Below are 19,522 nucleotides of genomic sequence, written 5' to 3'. Positions count from 1 at the left end.
AATTTGTTAACCTCTCTGCCCCAAGACATTAGTGGAATATAAACACAGACGATTAACAGAATGTGTTATTTATGCTCCTGCAACTCTCTGGAAAGACTCTTTGCAAATTCAAGTTCACTCTGAAGAATTAAATATAGAGGTGCATTCTCCCAGTGAAGAATTTCCAGCTTGAGAGCATGGTGCAAATAAAGTTCCTATTCAGGAAAGTATAATAATGTATTTTGCAACTAGAGGGATGGGTGTCGAAATATGAATTAATCTTTTCAATGTGTCCTCAAGACATGTGAATTGATCCACAAATTTAATTTGTAGCAAATATATATGCATGGCTTCCATTTTAAAAATGGATTTTTATTAGCATCCATATAAACGTTCCACTTCACGACAGCAAAAATAATCATTCCATAGGTATGAAATAACCATTGCATACCTCCCAGCCTTTCACTGGCTAAATAGGGACAGCTAATGCATAAGGGTAGAGGAAAGGGATTATAATTAAGGATAAAATATATGTCCTGTAGCAGGGACAGCCAAACTGTACAACCAGGTATTTTAAATACAAGAAACAGCCTTTTAATGTATCATCCTTAGTGTTGGCATCAGAGAGGTGCTTCCAGTTCACTGCCACTGAGCCATAGGCCCACCCGTCTCCCCTAAAGAAAACTGTCATAGTCGCTTTCACATGTGCTTATTCCTGTCTAGATTGCTCAACACTTGATTCTATGCTGGAGAATGTGTGAACTTGTTCTAGCAAAAAGCACTATAAGTGAGGTAAAGTTCTGCCTGTGGCATTTGACCTGTAATTATCAAGGCACCCCTCTGCCCAGTCATGATCTTGCTCTGCCTTCTGTGTTCAGAAGGACTAAGAGTAGGAGTTATCCCTACCTTAAATACCCAAAAGATTCCTGCACAGGGAGCGTGTCAATGGATCAACAACTTAGCTTACCCAGATCTGTGTATTGTAGAGCTCTGCCATGAACTTCTAACCAGTAGCCCTTTTGGGGACACAGTCCTGAATAAGTGAACAAAACCTTTAAACCAGGGGTCAGTAAACTTTTTCAGCAGGGGGCCGGTCCACTGTCCCTCAGACCTTGTGGGGGGCCAGACTATATTTTGGAGGGGGAAAATGAACAAATTCCTATGCTCCACAAATAACCCAGAGATGCACTTTAAATAAAAGGACACATTCTACTCATGTAAAAACACGCTGATTCCCGGACCATCTGCGGGCTGGATTTAGAAAGCGATTGGGCTGGATCTGGCCCCCAGGTCTTAGTTTGCCTACCCATGCTTTAAACCTTTCAACCATTGTGATACTTTGAGTTCTGAGTCTGACTGGGAGAGCCAGGACACCTGGGCTGCTGCCCTTGGGTTGAGTGTGCCATTCACTGGTGCTTCACACACCATATTTGTAGATGTACACCTAAAAATGCAAGTACAAGCATGTGACAAATTTTGTACTCTTCATGTACTTTTGTCAGGGAACCATGATTTGCTGTAGATCCCTGCTTGAATGTACAGTCATGGGTAAAGTTATTTTAAATAACTATTAGAGTCGCCCCAACAATAGTCCCAATTTTTGATGTTTACTTTTATTTTATGTGAAAAAATGGTCTTTTTGTATGAAAAAAAGTGGTTTAATTTAGGATTGTGATTAGAATGTTATAGAGACACAAATGATGTGCAATGACTGGTTTACAAAGCAAGACAGTGTACAGTATTCTAGTCAGGATTTTTGAGAAAGCAGTGGAAATCATTTGGACCATAAGGACCATCCTGCTACCTTGTCCTCTTCTGGGTCAAAGCAAAATGCCAATGTATGAGAAAACAGTTTAATTGCAAACTTTAATAAATATATCTTCACCTCTCTGTAAGCAAGCGTTCTGCTACATTACCAGCACCTTCCATTTATTTTCAGTAAGATGTGTGTTATATAATCTACTTTCACTTTGCGTGGTTCCTCTGTTGGGTTCTAGCCATCTAAAATAAATGTCATATTAATGAATCTTGTTCGAATGTAGCATTTCAAGGATATTCCCTCTTGGTATTCCTCATAAAGGCTCCTTTCCAAGATTTCACTACAAAGGTGTTTTTGAACTGCAGGCTCAGAGCATCTGAGCATCTCTACTTTCACAATACTGGAGTATTTTCATTGCTTGAGAAAACTAGGACCATGCATTATAAGTAGTGGTTTCTGCGCTTCCTGCCTCTAGGAAAGACTTTCCGCACAGACTCCACATCTGCAAGGGAACCCTTGAGAGCTGGTTCAAAAATGAGCACCTGTTTGGCCTGATCCTATATATGTGACCCTGGGATAGTCAACGTGGTGCCCTCCAGATGTTGTTTCATTACAACTCCCCTCATCCCTCACTATTAACCATTCTGTATGGGGCTGATGGGAGTTGTAGTCCAACAACATCTGGGCTACCCCTACCATAGTAGAATTAATTGAAAGGCTCCTGGGGGCATAGAATGGACTATACTACTCCAGACTCCACGTGGGGAATGCTATTTGAGTATTCAAAGCACTTAATATACCTCGTCTTCTAATCGTTGCATCAACTCTATAAAGGTGGGTCACATTTATACTGATTATTATACCCATATTGCAGATGGGGTTTGAAGGCTGACATAAGGTGGTTTGCCTAAGGCCACCTAGTGACTTCACAGTTGTGCAAGATTCCCACTGGGGACTAATGGATTTGGTAGCTTAGTCTTTTAACCACTTTGCTACATCAGCTATTGCTGGCATGATTATGAGTCAATCTTATGGGAGAGAAATGCAATCAATAGCTATCCCTCCATAGGTTTCTGCCCAGAATTTCAGTGAGCATAATTCTCACCCAAGTTATACAAACTTTCTAAATGCATGGGGATATAACAGCTTTTCCAGAAAGCTATGTTATTGTTTTGGTCCCAAATTGTTGACATTAACAGAAGGCCAATTTACCAGAGGTTGACATGTTTGCACAACTGCATATAATTTATACCAAAAACTTGACTTTCAAATGAACTTTGCTGTTCTCTCAACTCTTTTCGGTCTGCAGTTCTAGATTCATATGATCACACCCCAAAAAAGCTCATTACTGCTTTAAAACACTTGCTTGAAGTGGCTTCCAATCAACTAGATAATGAGTGTAATTTCAAAGCTTTAGTTAAGACTTCCTAACAGGTTATATCCATCAAAAACTGATTTGACTTTCATGCCAGATGTAACACTTTGTCTGGGAAATAGCAATCTTCAAATTAACGCCAGGGAAAAGCAATTCTACGATGCCACTATTCCCCAGTTAAGTTTATTTTAGAAGGCTTAATAAATGGAATTTAAATCAGGATGGCATCATTCCTATGCAGCATTGATTGATTGTAAAAATAACTCTAATAAATCCTTACCATACCTTGTAAGTTGAAACAGTCATTATGACAGACTGCAATCATATTTCGAGTCCCAAATACAGTGGATTATTAATTATTTTAAAGGGAGGGGAAGACAGAGCTGTCTAATAAACGTTAAACTAATTTACATTGGGGGAAAGGTAAAAATCCCCTGCTTTTCTTGCACAATTACCCCAAAGGATATCCACATTGGCAGAGAATTCTTGGTCTGATGCACACATTCATCCGAGTCCAAAGCTGTGCAGAAGCTCCTGTGTGTACACAAGGTAGCAAAAGGTAATAGTTCCGACCCAAACAGTTGGTGTGGCATAATTTGTTGGTTTTAAGAGACTTAAAAGCAGACGGGGTCATTACTTTCCATGGTATACATATTTCTCTTTACCCAATATCACCTCTGGTCCAACAGGGTTTCAAGTTTTGAACAACAACAACAACAACTTTCACAAAACCTGCTTAATGGGTCTAATCCTCACTGAGGTATCTGGGTTATAGTATTTCAGACAACAGGTTGGGCTTCAAATGGTTGAATGTTCTTCAGTACAAAAATATTTATGCGTATTGAAAACCAGGTGTCAAGGAGAAGGATTGTAACATAATATTGTCCATGACATGGTAGTAGGAATGTCTTCTACTGCATGTCATTCCACTATGTGACACACACACACCCTTAGAGTCTGAAGTGGTACAGCCCAGATGTTTGCATCAATGGCAATTAGGCCATAGAGGTAAATGCTTCTCCTTCCTGGCGCCAGTATCTGCTCACCTGGCTTCTCCAAGTGTTTGAGCAGTGATGAGCAAGGAGTTTGAGCAGTAGCCTCTGCTTGGTTTGCCCCTCCACCCCCAGTGTAGTGGTGCAGTTTGGGTCCAGAGGAACATGTCAAGCAAATGGATAACATTTGCAAGCAGGCTGCAATTGGTGGAGGTGAGGTATGAGTTCCCAGTATGGATGAACGCAAGCTCAAAAGTTTTGCCTGCCTCAGATATGAGACCATGGTGGGAGGGGGAGAAGGTTAGATTTCAAGCTCCTCTGCTTTGAACCAGCACAGGTCATCTAGTGAGCTTCATGCCTAAAGAAGAGATCTGAAACTGAGCATCATTGTTCCAAACACCACACTCTGCTCACTATACCATACAGTCTCTTCCTTCCTCTTTCACTGACATATGGGAAGGTCCTGTCTCTTGCATATAAGTCTCAAGTGCAGAACATTGCTTTTGAAATATTAAATTGTGCAATGTTTTGTTTTGCTTTGCTTTGCTTTTTATCTTGGTGGGTGCAGCTGAAAGAAGACAGCTACTGTATTTTCTTATCTAGTTTGATCTTTCGTGTGTTTGTGTAGTGTGTGTGTGTGTGTGTGTGTGTGTGTGTGTGTGTGTGTACACGTGCACATTTGTAGACATATCTGTGTTTGAAAAAGGGATTATGTTAGTCAAAACCTTTCACAAATGATTTGCCCCTCTTACCTTGCTTAATTACATGAACCCAAGGAACACATTTAATCTTTTGCTGCGCACAAAAAACGCTTTGGAAAAGATTTAGAACACCCAAAACGAAAAGCAGAACATTGGAGACAGGAGCAAGAAAGGGATGGCATGGGCTTTTAAAAAAAGAGAAGACAATCTTTTGCCACTGTTCTAAACAGAAGAATCATCTGTTTTTTTGCAGATCTGAAGAAAGGGTCTGGTAACCTAAACCTTAGAGCCAAGCCAAACAAGATTATGCTTGAGGAATTCAGTTTCTGTGATTCACACCTCCTAGACCTAGACTAAAGTGCAGATCAGAATCTGATTCATCATCGTAACCAAAATGTAGTAAAAAGGCATATTTTAGGATAAGCCTTATTCAGAAATGTGAATGTAGTGATAAAACATAAATATTTAAATTTGATTTTTGTGTGTGCAGATTTTTAATATGAAAATGTATGCATATGTATGCATGGAATGGAAAGGTCTTATGAGTGAACACAGGCAAAATTGGTGTGAAATAGTGCCCTACATGATGGAGGTTGCCACATTTCACACATCTGCCCCAATCAGTAGCCATGGATATATATCTTAAACCCAAAGCAGGGTAGTACATAGCTGAAGGGAGCATTGCTTCACCAGACACCATTGCTGCAAGTGCTTTTCTTTGCAGACCATTTCAGTTCTGTGCTGGGAGAAAAGTGCCATGTAGTAAGCTAGGGGAAGATGTGTGTATGTTTATTCAGGAATGAGTTGCTGTTTGCCTTCAACCAGATTTTTTTGGTGATGCTCTTTCCATCTCCATATTGAATTCAATGGAGACAGGTGTGAAATGGTGCAGTTGTGCTACTAGTTTGTTTTAATGCCTTATAAAAACTGGAATACTACATGCACTTGAATTGATTCCTGGAATTCTGAATTTCTGACTGAAATTTAATTGATGCATGTCTCTGGATGCTGGAATTCCATAACAATTATGGAGTGAAATTGTTTGTTCCTAATTTATACTTTACTTGTGAGCCCATTGAATAATCGCTGGGTGAGTACAACCACAGAAATATACCTATATCACTTAACAATAATCGCATGCGGTCAATACATGGTGTGTGTGTGTGTGTGTGTGTGTGTGGGTGGGTGGGTGTGGAGGGGCAGGGCGGGGGGAAGAACTGTGTGAATACATGTAAGAAGAGGAGGCCACCAGTGGGAACCAGAAAAAGAAACCTGTCTGGCAGCTTTCAGAAGAAAAGCCCTTTTAAACAAAATTGCAAGCATTACTTATTCCTAGATTTTGTAAGCCTGTCTTTACCTGCTCTCTTATGCCCATCCCCAAAGACTCTTTACTTGGAGGGTTTCCCCCCAGGAATAACAGCTCTCCTGGGTGTGTTGATCATCTGTAGCAAAATGCAGAGCAGCTAGGACTCTGCGTCCTACGCACCTCGCTCAGAAGGCTTTTTTTATCAGTCACAAGTTCACATGTAGAGTTAAAAGTTACTTGCTGCTGCTCTTTCAAAGAGAGCTGCCTGTTTGCTTGCCACGAAAACCTATTTTGGAGATTTCCTAGTTGTCAAGGATGGCGGGGAGGTTGGGTTCAAAGTTCACAGAGCTTTTCATTTGTGACTCCTTTGAGGGATAGACGACCGACTTGCGGCAGTATTTAAAGCAAAGATACCAAATGAAAGTTCCTCTCTCTCTCTTTAAGTTTGTGCTTACACAAAGCTTCTTTGTGGTTTTTTAGGCCTGTCAGGCTTGTCAGGCGTGGTAAGAAAAAGTATATTGTTTCCAGCACTTGGATTCCTTTCCTTCTGACATCTGCCACTCTCTAAAGATGATAAATTCCTGCCTCATTAGCCAGGGGTGTGGGATTACAGCCTGACAACACATTAATCACCAGCTTCTGTGGCAGGCTGACTAGCAATAGGCATTGTTAACAAAACTTTTCTAATATGTCACTCTTCTCTATGACAGCCTGTAATCAATCATCTTGATTGACAGCGCTGATAGATTACACTATTTATACTTTTTGTAATGAAAGATAGCGTTTCCACCTACTGTCATTTCTAGGCTAGCAATGGAGGGATCGCTGAATAGAAACAAACACAACAGCTCAGTCCTCAGCTCAGCATTGTGAAGTTAAAGTAAGGCAGCGTTGAAGGTCCTTTTGTGGCAGGCTTCATAGGAGAGCTATTGTTAGGTAACCTGGTTAAAGCGCCACTCTTTCTGAACAGCAGCTCTCAAGCAGAGTGTTGCTTTGATGGTGACTTTGTCAGGTCAAGTTCAGGCAGGTAAGAGGCTGCTGGAAACTTCCTTCCCCAACCTCTTCCCCTTCTCCTGACAAGATCAGATGATGATTTAGATTAAGAAATCCTCATTCTTTCATAGCTTAAAGGGCAAATGTATGCCAGTTTCTTATCATTGCACAATGCAACGAAAGTAAGCTACAGTTAACAAGTACATTGCCGTGGGGAGGTAACAAAAGAGGCAGGTGCCAATAGCTGGGGTTAAACAGTCCACATGTGTATTAAAACAACACAGTAGTGCTTATTAGTTATTAAGGCTGGTGTGCAAGGGGTCGTGTTAACTCTGTTGCATTGGCAAGAGAGACTGGCATAGACGGCTGGCTGAGTGCACCCAATAGATACCCTTGTGTAGGTGTGTGAAAGCATCACTGCTGGGCCCCTGCCTTCACAAGCATAGTTTGCAATCCCTTTTCTGGGGCATTCAGCCTTCTGAGTGTCTTGCCATCTTCCATCTTATTTGACACGGTACTTTGGGACCTTCCTGTGCTCCCCATACTGCTGATGCTTTTCAGTATCCATCATGGTCCTTCTAGAAAATGTTGTGATGAAATGACAGAAGCCCAGCCAAAGGGGGGGAAGGCACTGAATATAGAGAAGGCAAGAAGACATGCCAGCTCAATGACAAATTGTCCCCCCCCCCAAAAAAAACCCAACCCTGTCTTTTTGAAACACCCCCCCCCCCACAAAGCAGGTGCTCCAATTGCTAAATGGGTTTGTGGATAGGTTGTGCTACTTTGCTTACCCAACTTAACAAGAAGGCAAGGGGGAGACGGTGCAGCCCCATTCCCACCTCACATTGCCATACAGGCGAAACCCAAGGGTAAAACTTCTGTTCTTGCAAGTCTTCAAGCAGAGCAAGTACAAAGCCTTGTAATGTCAGGCATAAAAACAGATGCCTCAACCCCTCCCGCCCCCTGCCCCCAGCCTCTGCTTCAACCTTATAGGCTTTGCCAAAGAAGACAGCAGGCCCCAACTCTCAATCTGTGAGTCTTCTCTTTATAAGCATCATTGGCCTGGTCTACACATTGGCAGCTGAATGAGCTGGTAAAGACCAGAGGTAGTAGTATCCTCCAACATTTATCTGATGAAAATAGGGATATCCTATTTAATAATAATAATACCCCACCCATCTGACTGGGTTGCCCCAGCCACTCTGGATGGCTTCCAACATATATAAAAACATCATAAAACATTAAACATTAAAAAAAATATTTTTCGTATACAGGACTGCCTTCAGGTGTCATCTAAAGGTTATATAGTTACTTATCTCCTTGGCTTGGGGGTCGCATAATTCCATACCCTCCAAAATTTCTCTGAAAATAGGGACATCCTACCATACCCTCTAACATTTCTCCGATGAAAATAGTGGCACTTGGAGGGTTTGAACAGTACCACTAAAGTCTGCAGATGAGAGATGCTATTTTTGAATGTCCTCCCATGCAGAGAACAAAACATTTCAGTAAATCAAAAACAAAAAAACAAAATGAAAATAGGAACAGTTGTAGCTCTCAGTATGTTGCGCTGTTTTTCTTTCTGCTGGGATTCTTTTATCTCTGGTTTTTTGTTTTGTTTTTTTGAAAAATAAAAAAATATGGCCAGCATTCAACAATGTGATTCTATCACCCTGTAGAGTAGACTGACATGGTACATACCGTTCTATCACCTGAGGAATCTTCCTCTTCATTCTCAGCACATTAGGCTGTGTGGACTTGGTTCCAACCTTTGAAGAGGTGAAAATTAGAAACAACTTTAGGGTTTGACTAACTAGGACAATTTAAAGTAAAACAAAAAACACTGAAGCATTTATGTTCCTCCCTCCTAGAATAATTTGATAGTTGCTTTTTTATTCCCCTTTATCTCTTGGGAGTTCTCAAAGGAAGGTTTGAGATCATAGACAAAAAGCCCAAACTGAGCATTCCTTCAACATCCATGGTTGAATAGCAGGAATGCTTCCCAATTTTTTATGTATGCCTGTTGAAGGGTAGGAAGAGATCCTTGTAAACAAAACTTGGGGTATTGAAGATGATGTTGTAGTGACATCATGGGCCCATACACTATATTCACTCCCCTATTGCACACAGTAAGCAGGTTTTGTAGTGTTTCAAAAGCCTGAACAACTTGCTTGACCTGAGATGGTAATGGCACAAAATAAATGGGCATGTACACTCAGGGCAGAGGTGCCCACATCACAACACTTACAACGCCACTGGAAACTATCATTTGTCTTTCAGCCTAAGTTGCTGCACATTATCTGTCAACAGTAACTGACTTTCAAACCCTCTCTTATTTCCTGCTACAGATGGCAGCACATGGGTGGGCCTGAATTGTGTGTTATCAATCCTTTTCCTCCTGCCTCATCTATAGCAATGGAATGGATAATTTATCAGATCAGCCTCCAAACATGAAGGCAACGCAACACCAGTTGTTTTTTTTAAAGGGAGCTGGAAGATCATAGAAATTTGCAGGGTGATTGACTTAATGAATGTCCTGGGGAAACTGGGGAAAACTATTGTTAAAGAAAACATATAGAAGAACAAGCTTTATTAAAGCAGAGCCAGCATGGCTTCTGCAAGGACAAGTCCTGTCCATGAACGTATTGCAGTTCTTTCAGAGTGTCAATAAGCATATAGATAGAAGTGATCCAGCTGACATAACGTTCTTGGACTTTCAATAAGTTTTTGACAAGTACCTCACCAAATACTTCTGTGTAAGCTTAGCAGACAGTGAATAAGAGGAGAGGACCTATTATGGATCAAAAATTTGTTAAATTCCAGGAAGCAAAGGTTAGGACTAAATGGCCCATTCTTCAAATAGATTTAGAAAGTGTATCTCCCAGGGCATTGGGAACTGTGCTTTTTAATTTGTTCATAAACAAACTAGAGCTAGTGGTAAGCAGTGAGGTGGCCAAGTTTGCTGATGATACATAATTATTCAGAGTTGGTGAAACAAAGAGATTGTGAAGAGCTCCAAAACAATCTCTCCAGAGTGAATGGGTTGTAAAATGGCAAATGGAATTCAATGTAAACAAGTCTAAAGTGGGGGCAAAAAAATTGGGGCAAGAAATCTGAATTTTACATGTACAGGTAGTTTGAGTATAAGGGACCAGTGGTCTGTTAGCTTAAGGCTGCTTCTGAGTTCATATGTCCTTAATCTTGAACTTGAAGCTAAATTTGAATCTAGAGCAAGAGAACAGCTGGTTTCTCTCCCTGTTTTAAAATAAAGCCAGCATGTTCCTGCTAGTAGGATTGCTGTTAGTGGCAGAACTTTTGGAAGAATGTGCTGTTTCTCCTACAGTATATGGATCTGGCATGGATGGAACTTCTGTTGAAACAAGAATGCTATGCAATAACATTGTGTTTTTTGCTGATGAGTAGTGAAATCTAGCAAGTTCTCGTATGTGCTGATTCACACATAGCGGTGTGAATAAGATTTACCCATAAGAAGTTTTAAAGTACAGTGGTACCTCGGGTTACATACGCTTCAGGTTACATATGCTTCAGGTTACAGACTCCGCTAACCCAGAAATAGTACCTCGGGTTAAGAACTTTGCTTCAGGATGAGAACAGAAATCGTGCAGCGGCAGCAGGAGGCCCCATTAGCTAAAATGGTGCTTCAGGTTAAGAACAGTTTCAGGTTAAGAACAGACTTCCAGAACCAATTAACCCGAGGTACCACTGTATGTTTTTAAACCTCACTTTCATGAGACTGCCCAAATTACTGCTTATAAATGAGAAATTCATTCTGTTTCTGATGCTTCTCAAGTCACGCTAAGGCAAACTATGGCTTTGTGGGACCATGCAAACATGTAGGCTCCCGGAGAGGAGCTAGCAGCTCCTTTGCTTCTTTTTGCTACTGTGCCTTGCTGAGCCAAGCTGAACTGGGGGTCATGGCTAAGCTCTTTCCTCACTAAACATGAGCTGCAGCCAAGATCTGTTCACACGGTTGTCTTAGTGTGATGTGCCTGGTTCGGCCACCATATTTAAATTTCACTGACACAAACATTATAATTGTGAGAGAGAGAGATTCTAAAAAAAATTTTTTTAGCAATTAAATGCCAGTCGATCATAACTCTTGGAAGTTTTTAGTTATAATATAGGCAGCAAGCAGTATGGAGGCAGGGAGCCCCAAGTAGCCAAAACTTTAATCTTCCAGTGAAGAGTTTCATTGTTGCAAGCATGATGAGTAATGAGAAATCTGACCATCTGATTAAGCCTCTCTGTGTCACAGAACATGATTAGTAGGTGACAGAGACTGTAACAGTATCCAGCCAAGCCTTGTTTCTTTCACAGCTCTGACTGTTATATGATTAATGTCCCCAAGGGCTATCTCTGGGTCAGGCAGGGGGACCTGTCAGAACAGGTGGAAGTGACAAATTCAGCAGAAACTCCTCTCTTTTTCTTTTTTGCTTCTTCTTTTTGCCAGGGAGATGAAGAGCGAGAATGGATGAACGGGGGGGATTCCAGATGGGCTGCTTGACCTTTCTTTGGCTCAGAACAGACACAGAGAGCATCATGGGAATGGAACGTGGAAGGGAGGAGATGCTCCTGCAGATGTTTCATAGTTACAGAAGAATTATAGCATTTGCCTAGTGGGGTTGGGGAAAATGAACAACACATTTTACTAGCACCCGCAGTTTATACTTTCTGATATGCTACAGGAGACTGTAGAATGCATGTGTGTGTGTGAACAGACTTGATAAAGAACCACACACTGCGCTTTATAGCTGTATGGTCAAATTATTTGCTTCAGAACAGATAAGGTTGTTAGCTGATGCCTTAGTGTTTAGAAAAGTAACTTCTGGTGCTAGTCTAATCTGTGTCATTCTCTTTGATGCTGCTCTATTAGTGGAAAGCATCTTTGGAACTTGGAATAGCTTTGTTGTTGTTGTTTTTAAGACTTTTTTATTAGGTTTTGAAGATCAGCAAGGCATCTTATCTCATTCTAGAGTGCTTTCACCTTTTGGGTCAATTAGCAACTGGGTTGTCATGTACCTCTCCCCCCTCTCCTTAAAACATTCATAATTGGCCCTTTTGAGAAGAAAATTGCTCTCATTCTTGTAACATTTCAATAGTATTAATAAAATTTGAATTTCTGGCATGGATATAGGGTGGACATGCTCAGTTCTATCAGGTCTATACTAAAAATGATAATCCCCCATGGTGGACATGCCATAGAAGTCTTGGTTTGATAGAGGTTTTACATTCCCCCCCCCCCATAGAGAAGATAATCTAAAAGAAAAGTCTATGTACCATCACGTGATCACGTGTAAATTGTGGAATTTGTGTATGTTTTTCAACCTTGAGTGCATGAATCTTGTGATGGCCCTGAGAAACCATCTGATATTAGTTTTGTTAGAGATTTAACCTGAGTTCTTTTAAAAAGCAACAATCCTGTAACTATTGTGTTGTATAGGTGCTGGGATCTTGATAAACATTGGTAATTCGTTCTCTAATCTTCTCTGAGCTCCTTCAGTGTTCAAAAGCCTTTCACATTATTGATCGTGCTCTTCTTCACTCTGAGGAAAGACCATTCTATTTCCATACAGGAATATTACAGATGTATAGATGTTACTAAATATTTACAAATGGGCAGGTCACTTGAAGAGGTTCTTGCTTCTCCAAAGTCCTCACATCTTCAACAGTTCACACAATCATAAGTCATGTGAGTGAATGTGCAATCACAACCCCACATTTATTTGGGTTTTCCTGTGTGTATACACTTTGGGTTTGAATGTGTATACGCTCATTCTTAGGCATAGAATAACTTCACGTGCAGGACGCGGGTGGCGCTCTGGGTAAAAGCCTCAGCGCCTAGGGCTTGCCGATCGAAAGGTCGGCGGTTCGAATCCCCGTGGCAGGGTGCGCTCCCGTTGCTCAGTCCCAGCGCTTGCCAACCTAGCAGTTCGAAAGCACCCCCGGGTGCAAGTAGATAAATAGGGACCGCTCTGGTGGGAAGGTAAACGGCGTTCCGTGTGCTGCGCTGGCTCGCCAGATGCAGCTTGTCACGCTGGCCACGTGACCCGGAAGTGTGTCCGAACAGCGCTGGCCCCCGGCCTCTTAAGTGAGATGGGCGCACAACCCTAGAGTCTGTCAAGACTGGCCCGTACGGGCAGGGGTACCTTTACCTTTAACTTCACGTGCATTGTAGTCAGTACCAGACTCAAGACTTTGAATCTATGGCTGAGTAGAGTTTGGAAACATAGCTGGAATCTAATACTTTTGTTCTTTGTACCACCCTTCTTGGTTATCTTTGTAAGCTTCTGTTTATTTTTATTCCTACTGACAACAGTTTAAAGCGTAATGTTATTACAGCCATCATTAAAAACTGGTATCGTGCACTGTGAGTTGTAAGCTCACATGTCCTTGCTTTGAAACTTGCCTTGGCCATGAACTTAGTAAGGGGCCCTTGACAACCCACAGTATCTTAAACAAGACGCTTTATCGTACCCTTCTATTCTTTTTTATATGAATATAATAACACTGGCCTGTCTTATAGGACTATCATAAAGAATGCTGAAAGACACTTGAATGCACTTTATATGTGCTGTTTATGTATTACCTTTTTATTCTGCCTTTCCTTCCGTGAGTGTATGGTTCGTTCTGCACAACTTAGGAACCAGGTCTCTACTCTTGTGGCACTCAGCTTTTGGAATTCATACATGTAGGAAATCGGTTCCTCCCAGGAATGGAATGTCAACAACAGGACTATAGTAACTGTTGTAGGGTAACAGCAAACAGATAATCCAAGGGCTAAACTACATATTACACTTGATGTGTAGCATGCGACTACACCTTTGTTTTCTGTAATTGTGTATGTAATTAAGTGCAAGTCCCCCTGGTGTGTTATTGGGATCATGGGGTACAGGGAAGGGAGACTTATATTCCTTCCCAGCCACCATACACACCCAAAAAAAACCCTCTCTCATAGTCCTTTGCCACCAGTGGAAAGTTTTATTCTATGACTCATAGCTATGGGAGATGGGGTGGGGTTTCCCTGATTCTCTAAATATACTTTTATTCTCTGGATCTGCTTTTGCTACTCAAAAGGGTGTTTTTAGGGCCATTTTTTACCTCCACAGAGGAAGAATGATATGGGGAAATAGATGCACTTTTCTGGATTGAGATGGCAAAGCTTCCCCTCAAGTTCAGCAACAGAGTAATGTTCCAACAAAGAGCAAATGAACCAAACAAAATCCAGAAACTTTGAGAGATAAATGTGTATGTTGGGAGTCAAGTTTTGAATTCTTGTAGCTGCTGCTCTTCTCCATCTAAAAGAAAGAGGGAAAATAAGAAAGCCATGGGGTGTGTTGGAAATCTGTTTCATAAAGATTTTAATAAATACATCTCAAATGTTACCTGGTACTCTGCCTCCAGCAAAACAGACTTTGATAAATGGTGACAGTTACTTGTAAAGTCGTTTGCCTTGCTAGTGTTTTGTTTCCAAGTTTTACCTCTGGTTTTTCAAACTGTCATTATTGTATAATCCTTACTTGTAAGGTTGAGCAGTAAATCAGAAGAGGGAGCCTGTGTATGAGTTGTTTGTCAGACACAAGAGGAGACATGCTAGGAAGCCCCAGGGACAAGATACATAACACCAGCCACAGAACTCCAGAAATTCATTTACTGTCCATAGGAAGCAAAAGAGATGAGCCTGTCAGATCTGAGGAAGCTTCTGTGGCAGTCGAGAAGAGCCCTTGCTATCGTGCCCTGAGGTGTGATACAGATGAGGATATGAATTTTGCCCGCTCTTGTTGCAAGGGACTTAGAAAGCCGTTCTGGATCAGACTACCTAGTTCAACCTCTTGATTTCAAGAGCTGCCATTGCCAAATACTTCTAAGAAGCCCACAAATAGGACATGAATGCAACATGAACACAAAATTAAATTAAAAACAGTATATAAAGAGCATAAGTGATCTTAAAACTCATCACTCTAATACTTGTTCCAGTAAAACTGTTTGTAAACTCATTGCAAGCTCTTAGTTAATTCAGATGCAAGCTCTTAGTTTATTTAGATGTATGTAAATATAATTGTCTGTATTATTTTAAGCCACTCAAAAACTGATGGAGCAGTTGCTATTTTCCAAAGTGGAAGCAGCATACTCTTAATGAACTCATTAGTAGTTGAATATCCCCTTTTTCACATCTTCCCTTCAGAAAAACCAATAATTAGTCCTATTCAGAAGACAAATCTGCATTCAATGAATGCATGGGGGGGGGGGGAGCAGGATCATGCCCACTGACTCCACTCTCAGCTCCTGTACTGAACAGTATGGGCTGAACAGCTGCCCATATGATCTGTGCATGAATATGTTGTGTACACATGATCTGTATCAATCTAAGGAGCCAACTTTATATCTATCTAAAAAACTCTGGTGTTTGGCTAAGAAGAGCCAGGAATATGCTATCCAAACCTCCCATCACCCAGAGTGATAGGACCATGACGAAATGGGTAAAACAAGCCCTCCACACACTAGGCAAATGATGCCTTGTTTGGCTTCCATCGATTCTATACCAAACACACCATCCAAAATCAGTCTCCAGCTTTGCTAATCTAAGGGCTACCATGCTTTTTCTTTACTACTGCTCTTAGGATAAGTTCTTCTACAGATCTTTTTTCTCCTTTTTCAGGGTAGACCCATTAATTGAACATGTTGGCAGGGGGCGGGGATATACTGATGTACAGTTGAATCTATGGTTGGATTCAACTGAATGACAGAAAAGTACAATTTGTGCATTCAGCTTGTTTACATTTATTTAAAATATTTTAACCCATTCTTTGTCGAAAGAGATCCCTGGGCAGGATACAGTAAAAACTTGAAAAACAGCAGGCAAGAGAAAATAAAACTTACAACTAATAACAATTACAAATAAAGCAAGAGCAATACCAAGCCAAACTTGCCATTTATAGTGGAACAGTTGCTGGTTTTGTTTTGTGTTTTGTGTTTTGTGTTTTGTGTTTTGTGTTTTGTTTTGTTTTGTTTTGTTTTGTTTTGTTTTGTTTGGCATGCTGCCACTTGACATTGGTATCATTCAGCTAGTATTCCAGAACAAGTTACATTTTTTCTTAAATTGCAAAATAATAATAATTTTTTAAGAATCAGATTTTTGTGAAAGATCCAGACTGGATTCTCAATATTTTCATGTGTGCAGCATGTGCATAAACATCATTCTGATTTTTGTATGGGCACAGGGGGTTGGTGGGGGTGGTTTGAAAGACTTCCGTTTCATGCCACTTCCCTCTGACCAATGCGAGCTGGCAGTTTGCCAGCCCAGTTCAGAGGAGAGATATGGCAGGCAGAGATGGTGGCACTGATTCAAAATGCTGCCCATGACAGCCATCATTAGCTGTCTCATTGCAATAACCAGGTCCACCATATCTCAGGCAGACACATAGTTCCCCTTCAGATCTCCTATACTCCCACAAGATCAGTATTCCGGAATACGAGTCATTCAATAAAATGAAATAAAAAGCTGTGAAAAGGCTATCCCTAGGCATGTGCTCATCACTGACAGTCACTGGGGAAGGAATATGTGGGTACATTAAGAGATGTGGCTATGGAATTTTTCTCAGTTTTGTCACAACCCGGCATTAGCGTGCAAAGGAAAGCCCTGCAAAAACTCTCTAATAGTAACAGCGTGTTAGCAAAGCTGTGCACAGTCAGCTACAAATTCACTCGTAAAAAGTCAGATCAAACAGCAGCAATACCAAATGCCAAGTGTGAAAACGCCCTTATATGTGATTGGGAATCCTGCATTCATGCACTCGGTTTCTGGGGGTCTAGCCAAAGAGGTGCCCCAACTTCAAGGGCATGCCTAGATCACACAGCCTGCTCATGTGCTCATTGAATGCATGAGCACATTTTTAGAAGGTTGCAGTTTCACCTAGTTAGGTCTTCAAAGCACCTCATTCTATTTTAATTTTGGTGTTTATGAGTACAGGCTGAGGCTTCCACCATCCCCAGTAGTCGCCTCTTAATATCCCTCCATTTTTGTTATCTGCTGAACTTCCAGCCAGAAGAGGAGTTCTGGTGAACTCAGAAGCTTGCAGACTGCACTGTGATTTTTGTTGTTGTTTGATTGTAATGACTGTATTGATTGTGTGTTTGGATCTGGCTATGGGAAGGTTAGCATTAGGCTTCTTGACCATGTTGTTCAACAGCTTTGGGGGATGCTGCTAAGCCCCCAATGTCTGCTTTAATTGATGGTACTGATCAATATATGTACTGGTATACAAGGTAAAATTCTTCGGGGCAAGCTGGAAATGTAAGAACTCATCTTTGCTTCTTATTGACACATTGCATAACTTCCTTAGAGATAGGAATTTCAGAATTCAGGATTAGAATGTGAACTAACTTTTTTCTTTTCTTTCTGTGGCTATGTCAGCTCTTGCACCTCTTTTTAACCTTTCTTCAAAGGCCGCAGGGCAATAAGCCAATAATGAGCTTGGACAGTATGTATGAAGTTCCTGATAATACAGCATGATTTTTCTTTCTTTGGCTCTTTATTTTGTCTTAATTAGTCCCAGTAGGAATGATTGATTTCCCCCCCAAAACCTTGTAGCTAACATCTGTTGGTATTCCTGGGGTCAATTCTGCTCTGTCCTATGTTTGACATTTCTTGTAAAAGACGAGGCATTTGTTCATATTGACATTAGCTGCCTCTGTATCTCTCAGTGGTACAGATGGCCTCTGAATAAAGACATCAAGCTAATAGGCAAGATGACAAGCTTCAGTTGAACTGGTTTGCCTTGAACTTAAACGGCTAGGCAAAATAATGTCTCTATTGCTGGAAGGGTTCGGTATTTGCTTGTTCTATATTTGCAAAAGCCTTTGACTGTGTCGACCACAGCAAACTATGGCAAGTTCTTAAAGAAATGGGAGTGCCTGATCACCTCATCTGTCTCCTGAGAAATCTCTATGTGGGACAAGAAGCTACAGTTAGAACTGGATATGGAACAACTGACTGGTTCAAAATTGGGAAAGGAGTACGGCAAGGCTGTATATTGTCTCCCTGCTTATTTAACTTATATGCAGAATTCATCATGCGAAAGGCTGGGCTGGATGAATCCCAAGATCGCCGGAAGAAATATCAACAACCTCAGATATGCAGATGACACAACCTTGATGGCAGAAAGTGAGGAGGAATTAAAGAACCTTTTAATGAGGGTGAAAGAGGAGAGCGCAAAATATGGTCTGAAGCTCAACATCAAAAAAACGAAGATCATGGCCACTGGTCCCATCACCTCCTGGCAAATAGAAGGGGAAGAAATGGAGGCAGTGAGAGGTTTTACTTTCTTGGGCTCCATGATCACGGCAGATGGTGACAGCAGTCACGAAATTAAAAGACGCCTGCTCCTTGGGAGAAAGGCAATGGCAAACCTAGACAGCATCTTAAAAAGCAGAGACATCACCTTGCCAACAAAGGTCCGTATAGTTAAAGCCATGGTTTTCCCGGTAGTGATGTATGGAAGTGAGAGCTGGACCATAAAGAAAGCTGATCGCCGAAGAATTGATGCTTTTGAATTATGGTGCTGGAGGAGACTCTTGAGAGTCCCATGGACTGCAAGAAGATCAAACGCATCCATTCTTAAGGAAATTAGCCCTGAGTGCTCACTGGAAGGACAGATCCTGAAGCTGAGACTCCAATACTTTGGCCACCTCATGAGAAGAGAAGACTCCCTGGAAAAGACCCTGATGTTGGGAAAGATTGAGGGCACAAAGAGAAGAGGACGACAGAGGACGAGATGGTTGGACAGTGTTCTCGAAGCTACAAACATGAGTCTGACCAAACTGCGGGAGGCAGTGGAAGACAGAAGTGCCTGGCGTGCTCTGGTCCATGGGGTCACGAAGAGTCAGACACGACTAAACAACAACAAGCTAAGAGAAAAGGCAGGCAAGAGCTTGGCCTGTCAGAATCTTATAATATTATGCATGGCATGGAGAAAGTAGATAGAGGAAAGTTTTTTTCTCCCTCTGTCATAACACTAGGACTTGTGGGCATCCAGTGGAAGCTGAATGTTGGACGATTCAGGGCATATAAAATAAAGTACTTCATCACACAGTGGAGACTAAAATTATGGAGCTCACTCCCACAGGAGGCAGTGATGGCCACAGACCTGGATGCATTTTCAAGAGGATTAGAACAAATTTGTTGAGATAAGACTATCAGTGGCCACTAGTCACAATGGTTATGTTCTCCCACCACTGTCAGAGGCAGCATGCTGCTGAATATCAGGTGCTGGGAATCACAAGTGGGAAGAGTGCTGCTATTTGCCAGGAGCGAGCCAGCAGTAAATCACACCATGCAAGTAGGAGTTAACTCTTCATTAGCAAGGACACGATCTACACAGATTTAGTGGACTGTCAGCC

General features: G+C 41.4%; 1 protein-coding gene across 1 annotated transcript in view; it reads left to right on the top strand.

Moving 5' to 3' along the window:
* Positions 1 to 19,522, top strand: part of LRMDA (leucine rich melanocyte differentiation associated) — a 720,335-nt gene that overhangs the window by 450,108 nt on the left and 250,705 nt on the right. The window lies entirely within an intron of this gene.

This window comes from Podarcis muralis, chromosome 6 (genome assembly GCF_964188315.1).
Source record: "Podarcis muralis chromosome 6, rPodMur119.hap1.1, whole genome shotgun sequence".
NCBI classification, from domain to species: domain Eukaryota; kingdom Metazoa; phylum Chordata; class Lepidosauria; order Squamata; family Lacertidae; genus Podarcis; species Podarcis muralis.
Note: the sequence above shows the minus strand (reverse complement) of the source record. Positions and strands in the feature narration are given on the sequence as shown.